At 37.7% G+C, this 19,432-nt stretch overlaps 1 protein-coding gene across 4 annotated transcripts in view; it reads right to left on the bottom strand.

Annotated features, from left to right (window-relative positions):
* The window catches only part of Paip2b (poly(A) binding protein interacting protein 2B), a 42,126-nt gene extending 23,909 nt beyond the window's left edge, over window positions 1-18,217 (bottom strand). The window contains exons 1-4 of one of the 4 annotated variants that reach the window (XM_087215934.1): window positions 17,890-18,211; window positions 17,488-17,545; window positions 17,326-17,401; window positions 9,342-9,364 (exon numbers count right to left, since the gene is read on the bottom strand). The gene's annotated coding sequence lies outside the window, so the exon portion shown is untranslated. Of the gene's footprint in view, window positions 1-9,341; window positions 9,365-17,325; window positions 17,402-17,487; window positions 17,546-17,889 lie in introns of all 4 variants that reach the window. The other 3 variants (XM_004849894.4, XM_013074086.3, XM_004849893.4) reach the window with 3 other exon arrangements.
* Between the last annotated feature and the right edge of the window lie 1,215 nt (window positions 18,218-19,432).

Below are 19,432 nucleotides of genomic sequence, written 5' to 3'. Positions count from 1 at the left end.
TTCATTCTAAGAGATTCTAATCCAGATGGTTTGGTGTGGGGACCCCTAAAATCTAAAATTTTTTTTAGAAAACACCTGCATTGTTTCTAAGCACAGCCAAGCTTCAGAACCACTGGTCTAGTCTACAAGATTTATTTCTACCCTCCTTTTCAGCTAAATTTTTCTCTAAGGGCCAAGGGGCGTGAGACAAGAATGTTTCCAAGTATGGAATCTGCTCACCCTAGTTGTAATACAGTTATACCTCCAGGGCTGGACTAGCTGGTCAACTCAAAAACTCAGGCTTTTAGCAGTGGAACAAAAGAAATTACAGAGTTGACATGCAAGAAAAACTTGTTGAATCAAAACTCCTCTATGAAAAGGTGTGGCTTTCAGAGTTTCTCAACAACCCAAAGATTCTATATATGATATCTAAGATGATCAAAAATATCTTTGCCTCTAGCTAAAAATAAATAATACATAATTTTAAAAATACATGTGCATTATATATGTACGTATGCATGTGTGTCATCTTAGTTACTTTCTTTGTTTCTGGAACAAAATATCCAACACCCACAACTTAAAGGAGAAGAGGTTTATTTTGGCTCACAATTCATTGAGGTTTCAGTCTACAGTCAGCCAGCTCAAAGGTAGAACAGAATGGTGGAAGGGTATAAGTGGAGGAAAGTTGCTCACTTCATGGTAACCAGGAAGTAGATAGTGAAGGGAAGCAGAAAAGCCTTTCCATGCTATGTCCCCAGTGACCTGCCTCTTCTGACCAGAACCCACAGTCTAATAGCAGCTATAAGTCAGCTATAAGCCCCCACAATCCAATCACCTTCCAAAAGCCCCACCTATGAGTGAATGAGGCTTTAGGGGACATCCGGATGTCCATACATTCCACCCCTAAGACTCATGCACATCTCTTTATGAAAAATGCATTAAATCCATCTCTAAGAGTTGCCAAAGTCCTAACAGTTTCAGTATTGCTGAAAAGTTCAAAGACTCCTCTGAGATTTCAGATAATCTCTTAGCTGTGAGCCCTTATAAAAACGAAAGAAAATTAAACACTACTGACATACTATGGCATAGCATAAACATTCTCATTCCAAAGGGAGAAAGAGTAGGACAGAAACCAATGGGACCAAAGCAAAACCTAAACCCAGCAGGACAAACATTCAATCCTGTACCTCCAAGTCCAACACTTGGGGAAAGTTGTGACCATGAAATGTGAACTTCAAAGGACTTGGGTGCCCCACTCCTACAGCACTGCTGGTGGTTTAGCCCTCATGGTTTTTCTCCTGGATTGGCTTTGCTCCCTCCTTATGGCTTTCCCTGGACATTCCACATTTCTAGCTTCTCCAAATTTCTGGGGTCTCAAATGCACTTTTGGCTTCACTGTCACAGATTCACACACTGCCCTCTCAGAAGAACACTGGCTTCCTAGACCTTCTTCTGAAATCTGGGTGGAAGCCTTCCTGACTCTGCAACTTTTGTATTCTGCATGTTTATAAAACGAGCACCAGATGGATGATGCCACGGTCTGCCTTGAGCTTGAACAATAATTGGGCTCCCCATGCCAAGCTCCTAGGGCAGAGAAGGTGAGCTGGTCCCAGCACTCAGAGGGAAGCTCCCCCGCCGCCATCCCAAGATCCTGGGGCAGAGAAGCTGAGCCGGTCCCAGCACCTGGAAGGAAGCTCCCCCACTGCCATCCCAGGCTCCTAGGGCAGAGAAGCTGAGCCAGTCCCAGCACCTGGAAAGAAGCTCCCCCACCGCCATCCCAGGCTCCTAGGGCAGAGAAGCTGAGCTGGTCCCAGCACCTGGAAGAAAGCTCCCCCACAGCCATCCCAGGCTTCTAAGGCAGAGAAGCTCAGCCAGTCCCAGCACCTGGAAGGGAGCTCCCCGCCACCGTCCCAGGCTCCTAGGGCAGAGAAGGTGAACCGTGAGGGTGCCAGAGGCACCCCCCCCACCCCGTGGAAATGAGAAGACACATAAACAAGCCTCAAAAACAGACCTCCAGATCACCTACAGCAACCCCAAAGGGAAATGAGATGGAACAATCTGATAAACTCAAGCACCTGGACTCTCTGAACTGGCAACAAAAGAGGATCTGGGAAAAATGAAATCAGAAATAATTACTCAGATAACAGCAAAGATTTTGCTCATGGTGGAAGACATGATTAGTAAATCTAGAGAGGACACAGATAAAAAATAGAGGAGCTGAGGAACATGATGGAATACAAACAGAGGAAACAAATGGAATCCATAAAACAAATACAAACAGATTTCCAGGAGATTAAAAACTCCATCGAAAGTCTGAGCAGCAGAATGAACCAATGTGAGGATAGAACTTCACATATAGAAGATAAGATTGCAATTAGTGAGGAGGAAAAGAAAAATTGCTTTAAAATTGTAAGGGAACACAAGAAATCAATCCAGCAGCTGCTAGATGATGCAAAGAAGAATAACATAAGACTGACTGGAGTCAATGAAGAAACAGGAGAGAATGCAGATGACATAAAAAAACTGTTCACAGAAGTGATGGCAGAAAACTTCCCAAGGAGGGGAACAGAACTTGACATACAGATAAGTGAGGCATATAGGACTCCAGCTAGCCTTAATCAAAAAAAAATCTACACATAGGCATATAATAGTTAGGATTCCAGAAATCCAACAGAAGAACAAAATTCTACAAGCAGTGAGAGAAAAGAAACAAATCACATACAAAGGAAAGCCCATCAGAACCACAGCAGACTTCTCCATGCAAACCCTCAAGGCAAGAAGAGCTTGGAGTGATGTATTTCAAGCCCTAAAGGAAAACAGCCTCCAACCCAGATTAATGTACCCTGCAAAACTATCTTTCAAAATTGATGGAGAAATAAGATACTTTCATGATAAAGAGCACCTCAGGAACTTCATGAATACCAAACCGGCACTCCAAAAAATTTTAGACAATACCCTAGGAAAAGACAATGAGGATCACAACCCCAGGAAACCTAGCAGAATGAATCCGTTGGGTGTGACAAATTAAACGCAAAGGGGGAGAATCCAACAAAAAGAAAAAGTCATGATAAGGCTTTGAAAACTTTTAACTTCATCTCCCTAATGAGTGTATAATTCAATCTTATTATTGTACTGATTAGTATTTTTCTGATTCTAGAGTTGCACACCATTCCTTGTGCTATACTGGCTATTTATCATCTTATGTCTACATTTTAATTGGGTTGTCTATTAATGAGGTCTAAGAATTCTTTATATATTCTGCTCATAGGTTATATGCATTGGAAATATGGTCTGTTTAAGGACTACTTTTCATTTTAATGATGTCATTTAAAGTTCTAAATTTTGATGGAATCTCATTTATCAATTTTTTTCTTTTATACAACATGTCTTTTGTATCCTAGGTAGTTCTTGCATACCCTGAATTCATAAATATTTTCCCTTATAATTTCTTCTTAAAGTTTTATACTTTTAGGCTTTCTTATTTAGGTTCATAGATTCCTTCAAGTTATTTTCATTTTTTGAAAAAAAGGGTTGAGGTTAATTTTTTATATATGGATACCAGGTGTTCTAGTGCCGTTTGCTGAAAACACTATCTCTTCCTCAGCTCTTGAATTGAGTTTATATTCTTTGAAATGCTAATGTTAAATAATCTTTCAACACTCAGTGGACCATATATGTGTGGTTCTATTTCTAGATCCTCTGTTTTATTCCAATGATCTATATGTCTTTCCTTACACCAACACTGCCTTGACTACTGTAGCTTTAGAAGTCTTAAAATTAGGTACTAAATGTCTTCCAACACTGTTTTTAACTTTTCTAGGTCCTTTGTACTCCTACATAACTTTTACATTTCATATCCAATTCTTCCTTTATAGCAAGTATACACAGACCTGAACTTTTATATATACCTTGTGTTTTCTAATCCTGCTAAATTCAAGTACAAGTTCTAGGGGCTCCTAGAGATTTCTTAGTATTTTCTCTGTAGATGATCATTTCATCTACATATAAAGATTTTGCTTCTGCCGTTCCAATCCTATCCTAGTTGTGTCATTTTATTGCCTGACTATTTTGGTGGGGCCTAGGTTTCAAAGTTTAATGGACAGATAAAGAGTAAGCATATCTGTCCTTATTCCCCTCCTTAAGGAGAAAGCATTGTATCTTCTCCATTCATATAAGGCATTCTCGCTGGAAGTATGGAGTACATGTCTTTAATCTGTTGAGAAGGTTCTGTTCTACTTCTAGTCTCCTGATAGCTTTTACGAAGAACAGCTGTAGAATTTAGTCCAATACTTTTTCTCCAACTACTGACAGGATCATATGGCTTTTTCCTTTCCTCTGTTAAAATGATGACTTTTGGGGGTGGATCTTCCAATGCTGAACCAACACTGCCATCCCTATAACAAAACCACTTTCTACATACTGCCAGATCTGACTTCTAAGAGTTTGTTTTGTTAAACAAATTTCTATCTATGTTCATACTTTTTTCTATTATCTTTATCCAGTTTTAGGATTAGCACAATGTTGAGTTCCTAAAATGAGGGGAGAAGTGTTCCTTCTTTTTTCTGGTTTAATTGTTTGATATAATTTATCAGTTAAAATGTTTATGAGCCTGCTGTTGTCATATAGGTAGGTTTTCAAGCTAGGAATATACTTTCTTTAATAGGTGCTATTCAAATTTTATATTTCCTCCAGAGTTAGTTTCATTAATTTGTCTTCCAAATTACTTCTTAGAAGTTGTCAAATTTATTTCAAAAATGATTTTTGTAATATGCTTTCTATATCCTTTTAAATTCTGTAAAATCTGTGGTGATGTCTCCTAGATCTTAATATTATAATCTAAAAAATGTATAACTGATATTGTGTAACAGGAAGAAAAGGTCTAAAAGAGCAGGGGAATTGGGAGGGGTAAGGGAAAGGAAAGAAGGGAAAAGAAAAAATATGAAAAAAGGAAAAAAATGGAAACAAAATCTTTGCAAATAGGGAAGGGTGGAGGGGGTGAAGGGAGGGCAAGGGAAGGGGGCAAAAATAAGAACCAAGATACTCATGTAATGGTACAAGATCCCAATGATGAATTTAACTGTATCTTATACCTAAAATGTACCAATAAAGTTAATGGGGGAAAAAAATAATAATAATTAGGTTCCCTTATATCATGGTTGCAGAGCTTTCCAAGTGTCTAGATAGCTGAGCACTATGAAGGGAATCCTGTCCCTGGCTGCAGTTCTGAAGCACTGTGCCCCAGGGCTCTCTTCTCAAAGCAAAGTCTTTCACTTTTGCAATTCTGAGCCTCTGAAGGTTGGGTCATTGTTGGTTCCTCATGTGCCCTCAAGGCATTTTTCCTATTGTTCTGAACCTTAGTACTTGGCTTTTTTTTTTTTTTTGGTACTGGGGATAGAACTAGACCTTGCACTTGCAAGGCAGGTGGCAGCACCACTGAGCTTCTTTTTTAAAAAGCTCTTGGCTTCTTTTTAATGCCAATGTTTTTAGCAACCAAGTTCTCCTATTTTCCATCTTTTCAAGTACTTTCTTTCTCGCAAAAATGAAAACCTTTAAAATGGGGGTTTTGATCTTGATTTTCACTATAAACCAGCTACAAGTCCCCAACAGTATCCATGCCACAGTCTTGACACTGGGCTACCTTGAAATTTCCTCTGTCAGATTAGTCTACTGCCCTTAATTTTAGTCTCCTGAAAAGTCTCAGGACATGAGCAAAATGTTGACAAATTTTCTGTGAGAGCATAACACACATGATCTTGAGTCCAACTACCAATGGAGTCCTTGTTCCCAATTGAAACTTCCTGAGCCTCGTCTTTACTATCTGCATTTCTGTTAGCATTCTGGTTTTCTGAACTCTTACCATAATGTCCCATCAAGCTTGACTCACACAATTCTAAGGTTGCTTCTCCAGCCAACATCTCCAAACCTTTCCAAACTCCTCTGGCAAACCAGTTCCAAAAGCTTCTGAACCACATGGTCAGGTACAGTCACAACAATGACTCCACTTCTCTGGTGCCAAAATCTGTCTTAGTCATTTTTCTCATCACTGAGACACGATACCTGACACCCATGATTTAAAGGAGAAAAGGTTTACTTTGGCTCACATTTCAGTTCATGGTTGGTGACTCCAAAAAAGAAATAGCATGGCAAAGGAGCATGGCTGAGGAGAGCTGCTCATGTCACAGTACCCAGGAACCAGAGAGTGAAGGGAGGAGCTAGGGAGGGAGATAAACTTTTCCAGGCTATGTCCTCAGTGACCTGCCTCTTCTGATCAGACCCCATCGCCTAACAACAAGACAGGTATAAGCCCCCATAATCCAATCACTTTCCAAACCCCCTTACCTATGATTGCATGAGGCTTTAAGGGAACATGTGTGTATATATACCTACCTAGTCCTTCATACCTGTTTTTAGTTTGCAGTTTCTATGATAGGTGTATGATTTTGGCCTTTATTTCTCATCTTCAAAATTATTTCAAGAATTACTAGTATTACCTCAAATAAAGCCATAACAAATTACTGAGAGTCAAAGTTCATAGCATACTTAATATTTATTCTCCAAAATTTTAGTAAGATAAAATAAGTCCAATGATTTTTCTTTTTTGTAAAAGGTTTCTTTTATTCACTCAAATTACTGTTAACCTAAAACCTTAACAATAAACATGGCTATTATCTTTAAAAACACACAAAGCTTTCAATTCAATAAGTACCTGATGCCTTTTGCCAATTTCAAAGAAAATACTAAGCCCTTCTGTAAAGGGTAAATGCTAAGTGATGCAAGAGAAACAAGAGACATACAAATAACTTCTATTTTCATGGGGTTAATCATCAGGACCTATTATTTAATTAAAATCCCCTGGTCTCTCCAACTTAACTCAACCTATGCTGCATTTCCTCCATAACTTGTGTGTTTCTTATACTCCCAGATCAACTAAGCTTTCTTCTAGCACTAGATTTTTATAATCTATATGTAATAGGTAGGAATGGTTCTTTAAAAATGTGGTATCTGAAAAAAAATATTTTAAAAAAATATATAGTATCTGACCTGCAGCAGAACTGCCTGACAACTTTTAGAAAAGCAAATTCTCAGGCCCTGCCCTAGACTCTTGGGTTGGGCCAGCGACTGTGTTGAAACAAGCCCTCCAGATAATTCTACTGCATGCTCAAGTTTCAGAACCTCAAATATGAAGCAGTTCGAAGTGTCTTTCCTTCTGTAGGCCCAAAGGCAGAGATACTTGAATTTTATCTTGATACAAAATAAAGACATCCGATGTGTTATTTTTGTTAGTTAAATAAGAAAACAAGCTGCTATCAGAGACTTAGTCTGAAAAGTATACTTAGGGCTGTTGGTTCCCATCTAGCCTGATCTCATACAGTATCATTCACATTCTCTTACATTTAAAGTTCTAAAAAAGGATCTTCGTGATGTGAGCCTCAGACATTAGTCCTATAATGAACCTTAGGTTTGAATATACTAAACTTTCTAAGGAAGAAAATTTTGCTTTATTTTAGAACTGTATTCAATATGGAGTTAAAGTTTCTTCACTTTTATATTTTCAAGTTAATAGAATGAAAACAGAATAGTCCATTCTACAAAAGCTTCTAGCCAATTTTACTGCTTTCAGTTTTCTTGCTTTCAGTGAGGACAAAGCAGAGCCCTAGTAGGTGTATTTTTTTATAGCTACAATGCTAGAGAACTCAAGAGTTACGTCTGTTCAACATTAAAACAAAGGACTTGTAAATCCTCACATGGGGAATAATACCTTAGCACTACTACCAAAGCCTACGTAACAAAAAGACACTAAGAACACCATAGCAAATAAGAAGTATACTTTTACTAGAAAACTACATTTTGTTCTGCTTCCATTTATACCAAAATTACTACATTAAAACTTAACTTTGGGGTGGGGATGAAGTTCAGTGGCAGAGTGCTTGCCTAGCATGCTCCTGGTCCTGTGTTTGATCCCCAGTACCTTACAATCAAAACAAAATATACCTCTTCATTTCCCTGAGCTAACTTCATTTTAGAGTGGGGAATACAAGTCTATAGTACAGACAACAACTGGTTTTAAAAAGGAGATAACTCCCATGCAACTCTTTTAAAGCACAAAAACAAAAAATGAAGAGAACCTTCTAATTATTTTTATACAAATAGCTCTGACATTAAGCCAAACATGAGAAAAAAAAAAAAAAGGACACTTTCTATGCTCCAAATACTGTATATAATTTCAAGTAAAACATGAGCAAATAAAATCAAGCGATTAAAAAAACCACTTTAATTAAATTGAGTTCAGCCCAGAATCAAAGAATGATTTCATAGTAAGAAATATAAAAATGCATACTATTATATTAACAAAGTAAAAAAAGAGCCATAAAAAACTACATGATCATCTCAATGGATACCAGAAATTAATAAAATTTAATGGATTAGGGGTGTAGTTCACTGGCAGAGCACTTGCCTAGCATTTATGAAGCCTTCGGTTCAATTCCTAGCCCCAGAAGAAAAAAAATCCAAAATCTATTCTTGCTAAAACTCACAATGTGAATAAATAAAATCAAGCTTCCTAAATGTAATCAATATGCCTACATAAGTATCTCTTCCAAAATTTTAGTGCATTCCCATTAAAACAGGGAAAAGATTAGGAATGTCAACTTCTGAGACCGCTATTAAACTTGTTCAAAGGCTACCATCTAATCAATTAGTCAAGAACATAAGATAAAAGGTATTAACTATTAGAAAGGAAGAGGTGAGATAATCTTTGTTTGCAGATAATGATTTTGGTTTTTCAGCAAGCCTAAAAATCAACTGAAAACTATTAGAAATAGTAAAAGTTTAATAACAAGACTGATTACAAAATGTTATGGTTTATATCTAAATGTCCCTCAAGAGCCTTATGTACTCATAGGCAGGGCTTTTGGAAGGTGATTGAATTATGGGGCTTTATATCTGACTTTCTGTTAGGAGGTAGAGATCTGGTTAGAAGAAGCAGGTGTATGGGTGCATGTCCTGAAAGGGTTTATCTCCTTTCTCAGCTCCTCCCTTGACTCTCTGCTGCTCTGTGGCAGGACAGGTATAGCTTCTCATCTGCAATGTACCATGCTGTCCTGCCTTGGAGCAAGCCAACTATAGACTGAAACCTTTACAAACTGTGAGCCAAAATAAACTGCTCCTTTAAAGTTGCACGTGTCGGATATTGTGTCCTGGTGATGAGGAAATCACTAAGACACAAAAGAAATGCAAAAATGCACCAGGCCCTGCAGTTCCATCCCTAGCACAGTAAAAATAAATGAATAAAATACAAAATATCAATAATTTTCATATAAACCAATAATAACAAATTAGAAGCCAGGCCCAATGGAACATACCTGTAATCCCAGCACACGGAAGGCTAAGGGAGAAAGACCACAAATTTGAGAGTCCTTATCTCACAATAAAAAATAATTTGAAGGGGGGGGGTATGTAGCTCAGTAGTAGAGTGACCCTGGGTTCAATTCTCAGTACTACTGAAAACAAAAACAAAAAACAGAAAAGATATAAGAGAAAAGGCAAATTCTTCTAAAGTGAAGTCATTTTGCTTCAGCATTTCACAATTTATACTAAAAGCCCCAAAATTATTTTATATTATTTTCCTCCAGATATTCTACTTCTAGGAATTCAACCCAAAAATATTTGCCCAAATTCTCTAAATGTATGTGTAAAAAGCCAGGCATGGTTGTATACACCTGTAATCTCAGCCACTTGAGACCTGGCTAAGTATGTAGCTCAGTGGTAGAATGTTTCCCTAGCATGTGCAATATGCCCTGGGTTTAATTCCCACAACTGGAAAGAAAAAGTATATAAAGGAAATTCACCATTGGGGTGGCAATGGCTAAATAATATATCTAGCTATTATAATTATAATGCCAAATGTATTATCATGGAAATACATCTAAAATATATGGAGAAAAAGATTATATGAATCTACTTTTTAAAATGTTTATATGTGTAGGAAATGTCTAAAATGCAAAAAACTAGAATGTTTTGAGTAGCAAAGTTAAAAGATAATTTTTCTCTATATTTTGTCTTCTGAATTATTATAAGGAGGGTATGGTTTCCTTTATAATCAGAGTAAAATGTTATTTTCATTTATATATATTTAAATCTTTCTTTTTCTTATTTTCTCATGTATGTATGCTTGAGGGCTTGAATTCCCACCTGCTGAGGAAGATCAGCCTGCTTTTGAGATGTGCACTATACAAAACTGCCCAATCTTCATTTTCTAAAAAAAAAAAAATGTTCTGTATAATCACAGGGAAAACACAGGTACATTTAAAAAGACTAAAAATGCAGTTGCAATAGAAAATAATATCTATTGCATAAAATGATAGTGAATATGAAAAATTTAGCGGCTATTGAAGCCTGGAAACATTTTTCTTTAAAATGGTTTTATTGCTCACATATGTGTGTGTGTGTGTGTGTGTGTGTGTGTGTATGGCAGTCAGTACTGGGGATTGAATGAAGGGCTTTCACACTGACCTACATCCCAGCTTTTTGTATTTTTTATTTTGAGACAGGGTCTTGTAAAGTCACTAAGTTGCTCAGGCTGGACTTGAACTTGTGATCCTCTTGCCTCAGCCTCCCAGAGTGTTGGGATTACAGGTGTGCAACACCATGCCCAGCTTCAAAGTTTTGTTTTGTTTCGTTTTTTTGTTACCAGGGATCAAACTCGGGACCTTGTGCTTGCGAGGCAGTAGACAGAACCACTGAGCTAAATCCCCAGTCCCAAAGTATTTTTAAAGTATGTGAATTTAAGAAAAAGAAGATTAAGAAATCTGCCTCTCCCTTTCCTGGGTCTATTTTTCCAATCTTTGCTCCTATTGCTAAATATTCTCTTAGTACCAAAATAATGGGAAGCCCCTTAGATTTGTTTTTCTTTTCTCTTTTTCATAACCTTATTTCATTCATTTATTCACTCATTTCTTAAAAAATAATACAAACACATAATTCAAAGAAACATTCTGAATACAGTATATACCTATAAAAAAGGTGTATGGAAAAAAATTCTTACTCATATTTTCTCTCCACAAATACTTTAACTGGCTTGTTTGTTTAATTATGTGTTTATTTATTTTTTGGTACTAGGGATGCACCTAGGGCTTTTGTGCTAAGCTAAATCCCCAGGCTTTTTTTCAATTTTTTATTTTGAAACAGGATATTGCCAAGTTGTTAAATTGTCCAAGCTAGGCTCAAACTTAACTTTAAATGGTTTCTGATATGTTTTCAGAATTGTAATTATGCATGTATACTTTTACTCTTTTCTCTCAACACAAAAAGTAGCACACTAAAAACTCAATATAATATATCCAAAGGAATTAAAATCAGCATACTATAAGGATACATACATACCCATCTTTATTATGGCACAATTTACAATAGCCACAATATGGAACCAGCTTAAGTACCTAACAACAGATAAACAGATAAAGAACACGTGGTATATATACATACTGGAATATTATTCAGCCATAAAGAACAAAATTTTGTCACTTACAGAAAAATGGATGGGTTTGGAGAACATCATGTTGAGCAAAAAAGCTAGACTTAGATAAATATCATACGCTCTCCCTAATATACAGAATCTAAAAAAGATGACGTTAAAGTAGAAGAGAGACTATTATTAGGGAAAGAGGGAGGAGAAAGGGGTGTAATGGAGGGTCATAGGAAGAATAATATGATCAAAATATATGCATGGAAACTCAATATTCTGTAAAATTAATAGGCACTGATAATAAAAGAAAAACACAAAAAATAAAGAGTATTGAAAAATTATACAAATAAAAATCAAAACTCAATGTATATTAGACATAAGTCTTATTTCTTCTTTATACTACACAATATTTCATTCTTTGAGTGTACCATGGTTCACTTAACCAGTTCCCCTTGATGGACACTTAAGTCATCTCAATCATGCTATTACAAAAAAGAATGCCAAGCATAACCACCAAATATATCAAATTCATTTCTAAATATGCCTCTGATAAGGCCTCTGAAATGGCTTAGGAGATTAGATTACCACAAGGTCACATGTTCTCTGGGCTGAAAAATTAGTCCTCTTTCTAGTTCTCATTATGTACCAAGACTACCCTCAGGAGATTTATCTCACAGAAATTAAATAGAATACCCAGGATATACCCATTTCTATTAAAAATGCATATACATGTGTATACATATATCAATATTCAAAGAAAGTATAAAATATATCCATCAAAACATTAACCATTGTATCAGGATGTTGGATCTATAAAGTGCTTTGTAGTCTCTCCCCTTTCTTGCCTATCAATGCTTTCTAATATAAATACATATTTCTGTAATATAAAACTTAAAACCAACATGTTAACTCAAATTACAATACATTCCTTTAGTCTATCTTATATTGATATAGTGCTTCAGAGTGCTCAAATATCACTTCATTTGAGAAACATTTCTTAGCACTCTATATATTACTAACTGCTCTTTTCTCCTGTTTAGATAGAATTTTATTCATATCTCTATTACCTCACTTATCACATGATAAATCAGTTGTGCATCCATCTATCTCCCTTGCTTGCTTGTGAGCTCCTTTTGATTACATTTTCAGTACCTTGAACAGTGTGTGACACACAGAAGATTGATACATGGTGAAGTAAATGATTTCACTACATTGTAATCGTTGCCAGAATTCAGTATGTGTATTACTAAATCACTATAGATACTGCCAGCAACATAAGAATGTAATGTTCTCCCCATAAAACTTGTACCCATTACTGAGTAACTATGGTCATAGTTAATTCAGCTGTGATATGCACTCTGGCCAAGCTCATTCGTAATTTTTTCCTTAGGTGATTTTCAACTGTTTGCTTTTTGAGTTTATTTATTTTGTTTTTTCAATCTACAAGGAATATTCAGCCAACTTCATCACATTTTTGTATCTGTACCTTTGCACCTGCTAGTGTCTCCTTGAAATGGTATCTCAAGGTTTCATTTACCTAGAAAACATTCTTATTCATCATTTCAGAATCAGCTTAGGAGTCAGGGTTATAGGTCAATGGTAGCGCACGTGATTGGCATAAGAGAAGCCTTGTATTTAATCCCCAGCAAGGGTGTGTGTGTGTGTGTGTGTGTGTGTGTGTGTGTGTGTGCGCGCGCGCGCGCATTTATTGGGGTAGCTTAAATAATACCTTGTTTGGGAAGCCTTCATATTCACTCCCCATCATTTTAAGAAAAGTTGAGAATTCCTCAAATCCAGTATCTATGCATTTATTACTACACATCAGGCTCTGAAGTAAGGGCCAAGGATAGAGAGATGGTGATGCATACTTGTAATCCTAGCACTCTGGGAGGCTGAGGCAGGAAAACTGCAAGTTTGAGCCCAGCCTCAGCAACTTAGTGATTTTTTGAGACCCTGTCTCAAAATAAAAAAGAGCTGGGATGTAGCTCAGGGTAAAGGTCCTGGGTTCAATCCCCAATATTGAAAAAAGAAAAGAAAGCTGAGATGAAGCTGTGGACCCTGCTGCCCTCATGGAGCTCATAGTATGGTATAGAAAACAGTCGTATGGACAAATATTCACGATAATACTAAATGCAAGAGGAAGATGTTCTCAATATTTGATATGTCAATCATTTTGTTAGTTCATTAAATATTATCTATGATCATGCTAGATATGTATTTGAGTTAGAAAGAAGGCCATGAAACTCTAGGACTGCTACCCCTTATCTTCTGAAGAAACTGTCTCCAAGGAGTTCTTTTTACATAGTCTACTGTCTGTGAGACAGAATACATGAAACCAGCTCAATTACTTTGGCTATAAGAATCTAGACCAGGGCTCAGTGCCTCAGCTAAGGACAATGTACAGGATGAACTTGAAGAAGATCAAGAACCAAACACATGGTTTGGCTCAAAATTCTGCCCAATTTCAGCTACTCAAGAGGCTGAGGCAGGAGGACTACAAGTTTGAGGTCTGCCTGCACAACACAGTGAGAAATCTTGTCTCAGAATTAAAAAAAAAAATTTTTTTGTCCAGTAGAGGTCTTTAGAAGATAACAGATCAATCCAATCAGATATTCTCTCTTAGGAAAATGTAAGCATTGAGCAGACAAAGTAAAAGAAGGTAGATTTTGAGGAATTAGATCCTACCCTAAATACTGATAAGCTATTTTTCTATAAAAGTTTTGAAAGCAAGAAGGCCAAGAGACAATACAGATTGTGAAATGATTTCCCATTCAAGTTACATTCACCCCTCATCACCAAGGTAATATGTGTGAATGCCTCTGCCTTAAAACCCCCAAGTCTAAAACAACTTTTTAAACACTTTAAAATTAGGAAACAGGTTCAAAAGTCCAAGAGTCTGACTGAAGTCACTCACATACATGGTAGATGGCAAAGGCAGAATTAAAAGTATTCAGGTCAACATAATTCTTCTACAAAATCCTACCAGTTAAATGCGCAAATGTTTTCAAAATTAACAAATGACAAGTAGAGGTTAACAGCAGTCAATGAGAGGAGCTCATGGGGAAGAGTTTATGCAAAAGAATAGCACAGAAATGTTCTGGAATTACACTTGGAGATGCAAAGTGGGAGGGGCACAAAAAGTTTCACCCTGGTCAAACTAATCTGTAATTTCAACTAAACCAAGTTTAGTTGTCTTTCTTATTTCAATGTGAGAGCCATATACTGGGCCTGTAATCCTAGCACTCAGGAGGCTGATGGAGGATTGCTATGAGTTTGAAGACAGCCTGGGCTACACAGTGAGTTCAAGGCCACCCCCTTGAACTACATAACAAGAGCCTGTCTCAAAAACAAACAAATAAATAAATACAATTGAAGCCCAGTCTAGGCAACTCAGCAACTTAGACCGTTTCTCAAAATTAAAAATAAAAAAATTTTTTAAAGGGCAAGGGATGTATCTTAGCGTGAAGGCCCTGGGTTCAATCCCACAGTACCACCAAAAAAGAAAAGAAAAGAAAAACCATCAAACAAGACTTTAATCTCTAGTTTGAATTACATTAATATCTGTTGAATAAATATCTGTTGAATAAATAAACATTATCTGTTAAATAAATGAATAAATTTATAAATAAATAAATGAATAAATTTATAAATAAATGAATACATTATCAAAGAAGCTAAAGGAACATTCTACTGAGGATCTTGGGGGGATCACTTTTAAGTATAGTTGATCCTCATTTTTTGTGGATTTCATATGTGCAAATTCACCAATTTGCTAAAATTTATGTGTTACCCCAAAATTAATACTTGTCAAGCTTTTGAGGTCACTCATGGATATGTATTATAGTAGTGAAAAAATCTATTGTACCTTCCACATGTACCAGGCTAAGGTGGAATAAGGCAATGCCAAGCCTTCTTGGTTTAACTCTCAAGAGATGATCAAGTGGACAGAGACAGCAGGGGGCAGTGAAGTATACGTAGTGCAAGAAGCTCTAGCTTTCAGGCCAAAAGGCTAGGGTTTGAATCCTAAATCTAGCATATTATTGTGGTGGCCTTAGACAAATCACTTAATACTTCTGAACCTTATTTCTTTTGTAAAATAAAGAAAAAGGCATCTACCAGGATGAGTTGTTTTTAAGATTTAAGATTATAATCCATGCAAGACAGGCAAATTCAAGAAATGGCACTTTAGGAAGTCTAGAGTAGTAGGCAATGAAGCTAAAACACCTTGTACACATCCAAACTACAGAACCTTTCTCTGCATGCATTTAATTCTTGGTTTATAGGTCTGTCCTCCACTTAACAGTGAGATCCTCAAGGTCAAAGTCCCAAAATCATAGCTACAGTCCTCTAAACTTGCAAACAAGTAATTATTAAATGCAAATATACCTGCAAAGACTAACCAAAAAACTGTTTGGTTTTTCTTTGGTACCAGGGATTGAACTCAGGACCTCATGCTTGTGAGGCAGGTGGCAGCACCACTGAGCTAAATCCCTGGCCCCAAAACTGATTTTTTTTTTTTTTTTTTGGTACCAGGGATCGAACTCGGGTCCTTGCGCTTGCAAGGCAAGCGACAGAACCACTGAGCTAAATCCCTGGCCCCAACCAAAACTGATTTTTAAGTCCAGCCCAATATCAACTTATCAGCCCATTTGGATACAGTATTTGTGAAAAACTCAGAGATCTGAAATTTTCCAGGATTTTTCTTTAATGACTGCTGTAACTCTGTCACAAATTCTTATTATTATTCTAGATACTTAGGCATTTTTTTTAAGAACAGTTTTTTAAGCTCTTGCTCATTTTAGTACAATTTATTAACAAGGCTCAAACATATGGTCCATTAGACAATATTGTCACCTCAGAATAAAGATGTCTTTTAATTCACTCTAATAGACTTATTTGTATATACACAAAATAAAATCTTAACATATGGAAGCATATTGATATACATGTTAGAAGGTGGATAAGAAAAACAATATTTTTTTCCACAAAAGCTTACAAAATCCTGTCCAAAACACAATGAACATGTTTATATTTCTTCACTGAGAACTAGAAAAAACAATTCTAGTTTATGTAAACTCATGAAATTTAAGTACTGTGAGAATGAACAAGGTTTTGTATGTGTGTATACTGTCTCTCTGTCTTTCTCATACACACAGAGCCTAAGAAGTCTATCAATCTTATCCCAAAACTTTTTTTCCAACTTCCAAAATAAAACTCACTATTTGATACCTAAATTAATGTTTCCAAACCTCTAAAATCTAAATCAAAACTAGCAGTAATGAGTTAGTTTTCCCCATAAGATTCTTGGCATAATTTTACTTAGGGAACTGTGGATATTGCTCAGGGTAAAAGCATTTGCCTACCATGTTCAAGGCCCTGGGTTCAATTCTCAGCACTGCCAGAAAAAAAGGTGTATTTGGGTGTGAACTATTATCTAGAAACATATGGCTAGACTCAACACTACTGGAAAACAAATGGCTATACTATGAAGGTGAACACAAATACTCTGTGAAAAGAGAATATGGAATATAATTTTTTAACATATTCAGTGCTGTTATTATCCACCCCTAAATTACATGTGCTCAAATTACGTCGTACTGTATACTGCTGAAGTATATTTTGTAATAAACTACGGTGGCCAAGCCCTTACTGGAGCCTCCGACTCTTTAAGCTCTTTAAAGTATAATCCAATTTTACTCACTTAAAAAATGGTAAAATTTCAAATCTGTTGCTGCCAGTAAGCTCTTTCTACCTGCACGTTCAGCAGTTATCACTAAAAGAACTTTATCGGGACAAAGATTCTAGAAGGGTATAATGATGAAAAGTCCTCTTAAGGGAGGTAAAAATAGTTCACATCGACAAAACCGATTAAAGTTCCCAACCTTGCAAAACTCCCTGTTCAGTGTAGTCTGCCTCTCTCAAATTCTTCTGCCTCTCTTATGTTCACCTTCCAGCTACCTGGAAAAAGCAAGTGAAAAATGTTAGTTTCTAAGAAAGATGAGAATTAAATGTAGGAGACAGGATTAAATTAGAAGGGTGCTTACTTGCTGGAGACACCGGAGAAAAGTGACCAGTCTCCAAATTAGGTCCGAAGAAGGAGGCCTGAAGTAAAGAGGGAGGTGGAGGGGCTATAAAAAACGCTGAAAATGCACGGGGGCCCGCCAATAGGGGAGGGGTAAAATGTGGACCCTTTCCTCGCTCCCGCCTCTTGGGAAAGGGAGGCGGGGTGGTGGTGGTGGGGTACAGCAGTGCTCAATTTGTCTGGCAGTGTTGCACCATAGTGAGGAAATTTACAAACCCAGGAATCTGGTCCTAGTGTTACAAGGGGCTTGAGAAGACTCAAGAACTTGGGGTGGGGGTGGGGGAACACAGCACCTGTACAGAGAAAAAGGGACCAAGACCCCCTCCCCCAGCTCCCAAGGGGCAGGTGACCCAAGCAGACGCACCTTCTCGCGAATGGCTGCGACGTGGGATCCTGCGGACTTCCTCGCCCTACAGGCAGTAAGGCAAGCACGCGCTGCCCCTTCACAATCTCGATGGTGATGAAAAGGGGGCGCAGGGAGCACTTAGATCCGCAGGTCTTGGCGCCGGAGCCCACCTAGGCTGATCAGAAGCTCTTCTTCCAGTCGGTACTCTACCACTCTCTGAGAGCCTAAGCCTTCGCCGCAGAGGTCGTCGACGCCAGGACAGTCTCGGCCTTTAGTACCAAAACCCGAGCCACAGCACTGGAGAAGCACCACTAAGCCTAGGCTGGCAACCTCTTACTGCACACAGGCTTCTCGCCCCGCCCCCGAACCCAAGCCATTGGTTGCCGGGCACCGCCCCATTCTTCTATTGGACCGAAGAAGCTGCCACTCAGTCGCCTAGCCGAGCATGTGTGATTTTCATTGGTGTAAATGTGAAGCAATGTCTGCCCACTGCCTCAGAAGTCCAGCATATGATTGGTCTCAACATCTGTCCTTTCGCTCCTTTAGTTCTTTCCCTGGGCTGGAACGTTTACTTGCGGGAGACCCCGGCTGGGATTGACTGAAAGGACGCTGCGCTGGTCGGAGAAGGGCTTTGAGCTAAGGACTCGTCGAGCTGCCACGTGGGGGAGGAGCCCAAGACTCAGCTCCTCTGGTTTGTTTACACAAGCCTTTGCTCCGGCTTCGTCTATTGGCTGAGGCCGAAGCCATTCCCACAGGGTTTTGCTAACTCAGTCTAGCGCGAAGGGGGGAAGGGTTGATGTAAGCGTCTCTTCGGGATTTCCCCTGCCGTCAGTTACCGAGGGAGGAGTCAGCGGGCGCGGACTTGGCCCTGTTCTCAGTCGCGGAAAATGAAGGCGTTGGGCTCCGTGGGAGACTAGAAGGAAACAGAGGGATGCTTTCACATTTTAAGAAACAAACCTATCATTTCAGTGCTTAAAAATAAACTTATTTTCCCCCTTGATTTAGGAGGTCCTATCTTTGTTCGAAGGATTTTGAATTTTATTCTTCAGGAAATGGGAATTTCTTTATGAAACTCTATATGTCTGTCTCCTCCCACCTCATACTGACTGACACAAAGTAGATTGGTGAATGAGTGAATAAACGATAATGAAAAGGATTAAATAAACCTAACAAATATATTAAATACATACTTAATGTAGTAAATATTATTATAAAATACATAAATTAATTTACTCAAAAATATCTTTGGGCCTCTGCTAAGATGTTCCAGGTTCTGATCTAAATTCGGGGTACATGATATGAATAAAACAAAACGCACCCATCATGCTTGTTCTCTGGTGGGGAAGACTAACAACAAACTTGTTAACTAGTAATATTAAAGTGCCATGTTATGACAAAATACTGCAAAGAAAAATAAAGCAGAGTTACAGAATCGCTGGGGGAAATGTCTATTTTAAGTAGAGTGGTTAGATTAAGAGCTGTTTGAAGAAAAAGCATTGAACAGAAACATGAATAATGAGAATGGAAAGGAGTCTGATAAGTAGGACCATTACAATGCACA

Source organism: Heterocephalus glaber, unplaced genomic scaffold (genome assembly GCF_053883595.1).
Source record: "Heterocephalus glaber isolate CG9 unplaced genomic scaffold, H.glaber_assembly_v1.0 deba00001456, whole genome shotgun sequence".
Taxonomy (NCBI): Eukaryota; Metazoa; Chordata; class Mammalia; order Rodentia; family Bathyergidae; genus Heterocephalus; species Heterocephalus glaber.
This window is presented reverse-complemented; position numbering and strand designations above follow the sequence as displayed.